This window comes from Micropterus dolomieu, linkage group LG01 (assembly GCF_021292245.1).
Source record: "Micropterus dolomieu isolate WLL.071019.BEF.003 ecotype Adirondacks linkage group LG01, ASM2129224v1, whole genome shotgun sequence".
NCBI classification, from domain to species: Eukaryota; Metazoa; Chordata; class Actinopteri; order Centrarchiformes; family Centrarchidae; genus Micropterus; species Micropterus dolomieu.
Window position 1 is genome coordinate 21,307,315 of NC_060150.1, and position 7,198 is coordinate 21,314,512.

Sequence of the window (7,198 nt, forward strand, 5' to 3'; positions counted from 1 at the left end):
ACAAACAAAAAATATTTAAAATGTCTGCACAAATTTAATACTTTGAAAGCATTCATTGTTCAAAATAATGATTTTTTTCCCTGCATGAAATAACCCTTTTTAGAGCAATTCACTAGCACAAATCGTAATTTGAGAGCACAATTATTTTTTCACCACTGTTACACCTGCTGGGCTTTGAGTGTTGTAATTGACTGCTGGCTGTACTACAAATTGCCTCTTGGGGGCAGCTCATAAATGAATGATAATCAGCTAGACACCCTAATAAAATATACAGGCCAGTATTTCAGAGTCAACGGCCTCTATTCCAAAATATCTGCGTCAGTGCTGGTCAACTAGTTGAAGCCTGAGCTGCAGTGCCTGTTTTTGAAGCTGAAGTGGTTGTGTTTTATTTTCCAAACTCCTGATGAACTGGCTCTCTTTATCTCTGTCAAAATCAAACTCAAGCAGTAGCAGTAGTAGGCATAATTTTGTGGTTTCTGGACATCACAAGAAAAGTAATCCTGACTTCCCCTCCCTCCTTCTCCTTCCTCTCAGTCAGTGGAAAGATGAATAGGCAGCTGTTGCTCCTTGTACTCCAATGAATCAACCGTAATGGAGAGGAGCTGACGGAGGGACTGGGAAAATGAAACCAAGAACTGGAAGTAGGAGGAGTAGGAGGTGACAGTGTAAGCCGGGGGAAGAGAAGGATGGGAGAAGACAGTGAGTGAGTGGAAGTGAAGAGGAATGAAAGGGAATAGGAGATAATGTGAGGGGATGGAATGACAGGGAGATGGGGAGATATCAAGGGACCACAAGCTCAGCCAGCCCAGGAAGATATAAATGTTTCTCATTTACATTCATATGGGCAATTTCTCTCCCACTCTCTCCTCCTTCGATCTCCCTTTCCCTCCTACACAAAAGCACTGTCTTTATTGAAAGACTCCAGATATAGTCATGTTCAGGAACAGTCTTACAAACAGATTACTGTGGAATCAGTGGCAGAGCAGATATTCAGTGACGTCATTAACAGCTTCTGTCCAGCAGATGCCACCAGAGGAACGACCCACTCTCTCTGATCTCTGCAGTACACTGATATCCCACTACAGCAGCTGAAGCCCTGGTTCCACGGACGATTCTAGGATCTCCATCCTCCCCTCTAACTCTTTGCACTGACATCACATCCAAACATATTATATGCAGCTAGAAAAATACATATAATCTGATCATACATTTTTTGCATAATTTTCTTTGCATATTGCTGTTGACACGTAACATCATTTTGAACTTTCTCTCTCACCACAACCAAAGAAATGTGTATATCCATCTGTGTATGGTTCCAATGCTTCAATTCACTGTGGTTGTGACTACTTTAACCAAAAAAACATTAGCTTTGAGCTATCTAGCTAGTAACTGTTCACACCATGGGACTATAAACAGAGACTTTCTGAGTCTTAAACCGACTTTGCTGTAACTCTATGAGCCACACAGACAACGTTAACTAACTTTAACAGTACCCACACAAGGAAGTGTAGAATGGTGCTGGCTTTCAATTTACACACATTTAAGCCCCAAATCCACAGCGCCTGGAGCACACTGGACAACACATATAGGTGCTAGCTGTTTAAACTAAACTAAACTCTCATCACAAACTTTACTTATTTAACTTTATTAATAATTCAAAACCTCCCTCCCCCCTAATTTAGCCATAGGCCTTCCATGTCACAGCAGAAATGCTCACTTGGTCAGCTGTGGGGCTTACAGTAATCATAGTCTACGCCAAAATATTTAGGACAGCAAAAAGCATTAAACCACTTGCCAGCACACAGTGCATCTGCTGGTATATGTGGGAGTAATAAACCTGTTTAGTTTGTTTTTTTAAATCAAGAGTTTATCACATACCCAGTGGTGCTTGAAAACAGATTTACTGTCGTGCTGTCCAGAGAATAGAAGACACTCGAGTGAATCTATGTTGTGCACAGTCTTTGCTTTCATTTCATCTGGAAAAATGTTTTCCATTTTTCCAAGTGCAACAGATGGAGCCACAGTTTCCTCAGAAGCATTATTAGCATCTTATTTTTCTGCTGCGGCTGATTAGTCCAGAGCCCTCTGCTGATCACACTTTCTGCCTGTTTGGGACTTTCTCTGCCACTCTACGGTCACGGTCTCTCTAGCTCTTCCACTTTGTCTTTGATTCTTTCCACCTGTTCATGTTCTTCTGACTGTTTTTGTTTCTTCAGATATCCTGGTTTCCTCTATTTCTTGGCTTATATCTCCTTCTCCTGAGTCTTCTGAGGATCCAAAAAGGACTCAAATGCAGACAACCGGGCAGAGAAGGAGACTTTGTAAAATGGTGAAACACAGGCTTACAGGTAAAGGCAGCAGGTTTAGACAGAGGTTGCCATGGATCCAAAGGTTAACAGGACAGACAGGTGCAGGCACAGGTTCAGGTGGCTAACAGTCTGGCCAGGTGAAGATGGGCTGGTATAAATACTGTGGGGGGTAATGGGGGAATGATGTGAGCAGGTGGAGTCAGATGACTGGGTTTGGTGGGAAAGTCTGAGGGCATCTGGGACATGAATGGAGAATGGAAAGTCTGGGGAGTTCATAAGAAATACCCAGGAGAAGTGAGAAGTGGCTACAGACTGAGGTGTTTCCCTCTTTGTTGGTCAGCTATGTTTTACTGCATCTTTGGTTTTATTCCATAGTTAATCTGCTCTTTTTGTCCAATCCCTCCCTACGTCTTTTCACAATAACAGATTTTGTTGCTGGCCATTTTCATATCAGCAGTTTGCTACTTTCAATCACAGAGGCAATCAAGACTCAGAGCAAAGCCACTTATGTGACTGATTGTTGCCAACTAGCACATTAAATGCATGGTAAATATGGAGTTCATAAAGAAAATGTGTAATTCAAAAAATGAAAAGATAACAGTATAATTTACCACATTAAGGCTAAGGTGAACAGCATTTTCTTACAGTATTTACCAGCTAAAACCTATCTGAACAATGATTCCCAGTAGTAGCATATTTACCACCTTCAACAGTATTTTCTAGTAGCTTGTATTTGACAATCTGAAGTTAACCATATTTTCTTCAAGATGGCACTACGGAGGATGGCAGCTTCTGGATTACGCTCCGTAGTGCTTTTTGTGTTTGTTTATTAACTCCGTCTTAAACATCAGACTTTTAACTGCTCACACTATTCCATCGCTGGTTAAACTGAGACAGCGGGGTTTTTGCACTGTGCTCCCTTCAATCCACCTGGCGAATGTCCGCTCTCTGGCCAACAAAATGGATGAACTGCTGCTCCTCAACAAAACTAACTGTGATTCTGCAAATCTGCTGTTTGGTGGTTGGCGGTTGGTGCACAGATGTCACAGTGTTGAAGAAATCATGCAGGCCTCACTTAGAGACATTATTTATAAACTGTAAACCTTTTTATTCACCGCGGGAGTTTTCCTCATTTGTTCTGGTCGCTGTTTACATTCCACCTCAGGCCTGTGTTAATGAGGCGTTACTACACCTGGCCGATCAGATAACCAACGTGGAGAAAAAACATCCAGACTCCCTGCTTACTGTTCTCGGGGACTTCAACAGAGCAAACCTTAGTCATGAACTCCCAAAGTACAGACAGCATGTCCCACCGGGGACACAAACACACTGGACCACTGTTACTCTACATTAAAGAGTCGCTCTGTTCCCCATGCAGCCTTGAGACTCTCTGATCACGGTCTTATCACGACTTACAGGCAGCGACTAAAATCTGCTAAACCTGTTGTAAAAACTGTGAAAAGATGGACCAATGAGTCAAAGCTTTAGTTACAGGCCTGCTTTGACTGCACTGACTGGAGTGTTTTTGAGGCTGCAGCCACTGACCTGGACGAACTAACTGAAACTGTGACATCTTACATCAGTTTTTGTGAGGACATGTATGTGCCGACTAAAACCTTCCGCACATACAATAACCAAAAACCCTGGTTCACAGCAAAACTCAGGCAGCTTCGTCAGACCAAGAGGAGGCCTTCAGATGTGGGGACAGAGTCTTGTACAACCAGGCCAGGAACACAATGACTAAAGAGATCAAAGCTGCAAAGCGGAGCTATGCTGAAAAGCTAAATAACAGCTTCACAGTGTCACTAACTACAGGAGACCATCCCCCAACACTGCTGGCACTCAACGACTGGCTGACGAGCTGAATGGTTTCTACTGTAGGTTTGAGAAGCCCAGAGTCACACCTCTCCCCCACTCCAACTCCATCTTCAAACAGTCACCTTCCCTGACTGCCACGCTCTGACCCGCCCTCTCTGACCCCTCGCCTGCACTCACGAAAAGGATGTGCGCCAGCTCTTCCAAAGGCAGAAGATCAGGAAGGCTCCTGGACCTGACAGTGTCTCACCATCATGCCTGAAAATCTGTGTGGACCAGCTGGCCCCCATCTTCACTCAGATCTTCAATAGATCACTGGAGCTGTGTGAAGTTCCCTCCTGCTTCAAACGCTCCACAGTCATCCCGGTCCCCAAAAAACCCTCCATCTCTGGATTAAATGACTACAGGCCCGTCGCCCTGACATCTGTAGTCATGAAGTCCTTTGAAAGACTGGTGCTGGCCCACCTGAAGGACATTACAGGCCCCTTGCTGGACCCCCTGCAGTTTGCCTACAGGGCTAACAGGTCAGTGGATGATGCTGTCAACTTGGGTCTGCATTACATCCTGCAACACCTCGACTCTCCAGGAACATATGCGAGGATCCTGTTCATGGACTGCAGCTCGGAGTTCAACACCATCATCCCGGACATGCTCAGCACCAAACTCACCCAGCTCACTGTGCCAGCCTCCACCTGTCAGTGGAAACTTCCTGACTGACAGGGGTCAGCAGGTGAGGCTGGGAAACATCACATCCAGCTCCCGGACTATCAGCACTGGTGCCCCCAGGGGTGTGTGCTCTCCACACTCCTCTTCTCCCTCTACACCAACGACTGCACATCAGGAGACCCATCTGTCAAACTCCTGAAGTTCGCTGACGACACAACGGTCATCGGCTTCATCCGGGACGGTGACGAGTCGGCCTACAGATGGGAGGTTGATCAGCTGGCTCTCTGGTGCGGTCAGAACAACTGTGGAGATGATCGTGGACTTCAGGAGGAGCCCCCCCACTCTACCCCCCATCACCATACTCAACAGCCCTGTGTCTGCTGTGGAATCCTTCAGGTTTCTGGGTTCTACTATATCCCAGGACCTGAAGTAGGAGCCCAACACTGACACCATCATCAAGAAGGCCCAGCAGAGGATGTACTTCCTGCGCCAGCTCAGGAATCTCAACCTGCCTAAGGAGCTCCTGATCCAGTTCTACACAGCCATCATCCAGTCTGTCCTCTGCACGTCCATCATTGTCTGGTTTGGATGTGCCACAAAAAAGGACAGGGACAGACTACAACGGACAGACAGGACTACAGAAAAGATCATTGGTGCCAACCTGCCCTCCATTCAGGACTTATACATATCCAGAGTCAGGAAACATCACTACAGATCCATCTCACCGAAAGGGGTCCAACTGCAGACCTCCACTTTCAGCCCATCTCCACTGTCAGGCCGGTCAGTGTTTTTTTACTTTCCCCACAGGACGTAATGTGATGCATTCTCGGTTGTTTCGCTACTCTACACATCGCCACAATGGTAGGTGACTGGTTAGCATTTGCCAAAACATTGAGTAAAGTCTGAATGCATTACTCTTGGTATATGTTCACCGTCAAAATAGCTACCGCTGTAAATATTGTTAATCTAAATCACACAAATTACAGAATGTTACACGTGTGTAAGTTAGGTTATTTGTGTTATTTCTACATAGGTAACGTTAGGCTTACGCTAACAGTGGCTAGCGTTATCTCCTGAAGTAGTAGGATTAGCTTTATTTCCTTTGGATAATGTAAGCTACTCATAGACTTTATGAAGCTACTGTGTGTTCCGCTTTATTAAACGTTTTTTTGTGAAGGATTTAACAAGGGCATAGGTCTGCATTTGTCTTCATTTGTTGACTATGATGCTCAGGTTAGTTATTTATCCAAAAGAAGATAAAATAAATATCTAAATCGTTTAGACTGTTTGGTGTAGCTTTTTCACACTTACACAGCATGCAAAGACTTTGCTGGCTGTATGAATTCATCTTAGTTGAATTGAAGTTTATGTAGCGCTACTACGACAGTGTTTCCCAACCCTCTCCTGGAGAAAGTTACCTCCTGTCCTGCATGATTTAATCTCTCAGTGCTTCAGCACAGCTGATTTAAGCAGCTTCAACATTCATAAGGAGTTGATAGTTTGAATCAGCTGTTTTGGAGAAGGGGGAGATTTAACACACATGGTTATTTAAACAGTTATCCACAGAAAGAAACGTCTCGGGTTACGTATGTAACCCTGGTTCCCCGAGAAGGGGAACGAGCCACTGTGTCGGTTATGACACTATGGGAACGCCTCTAGGCGTAGCAGGTCTGAACGTGAATGAAATCACTCCAATCCTATTGGCTTGTTGCTAGAACGGTAAGGTGTGACGGAATAACCGGAGGAGTATAAAGCACACCTGTACACACTCATCATTAGCTTAAACTATGAAGCAGGCGCTTCAGGCGGGGAGAGAGGTGCGGTGGGAGACGCAATGTCTCGTTCCCCTTCTCGGGGAACCAGGGTTACATACGTAACCCGAGACGTTCCCCTTCGAGGGAACTCAAACTGCGTCGGTTACGACACTATGGGAACGAGATACCCACTAATCCGTGCCGACACGGATTAGGACACGAGCACGACTAAGAGGAGAGCGCACGAGTGCCAGGTGCCGAAGGAAGGTCAAAACTGTAAAACCGAATGAATGTGTGCCGAGTGGCCCAGCCAGCCGCTAAACAAACATCCTGCAAAGATGCCCCGGAAAGGAGGGCTCGAGAGGCCGCCATGCCTCTGGTAGAATGAGCCCTCACAACCACAGGTGAAGGCAAACCGCGCACCTGATATGCCAGGGAAATAGTCTGAACAATCCAGTTGCTAATAGTATGTTTGGATGCAGGGAGCTCAGCCCTGGGAGACCCTAAACACACTAGCAGCTGGTCAGCCTTCCTCCAACGGGAGGACCTCAGAGTGTAAATACTCAGTGCTCTGACAGAGCAGAGCAGATGAAGTCTCCCGTCCTCCGCCGTCACATGAGGTGGAGGATGAATGCCTGCAGCACTGTGGACCCT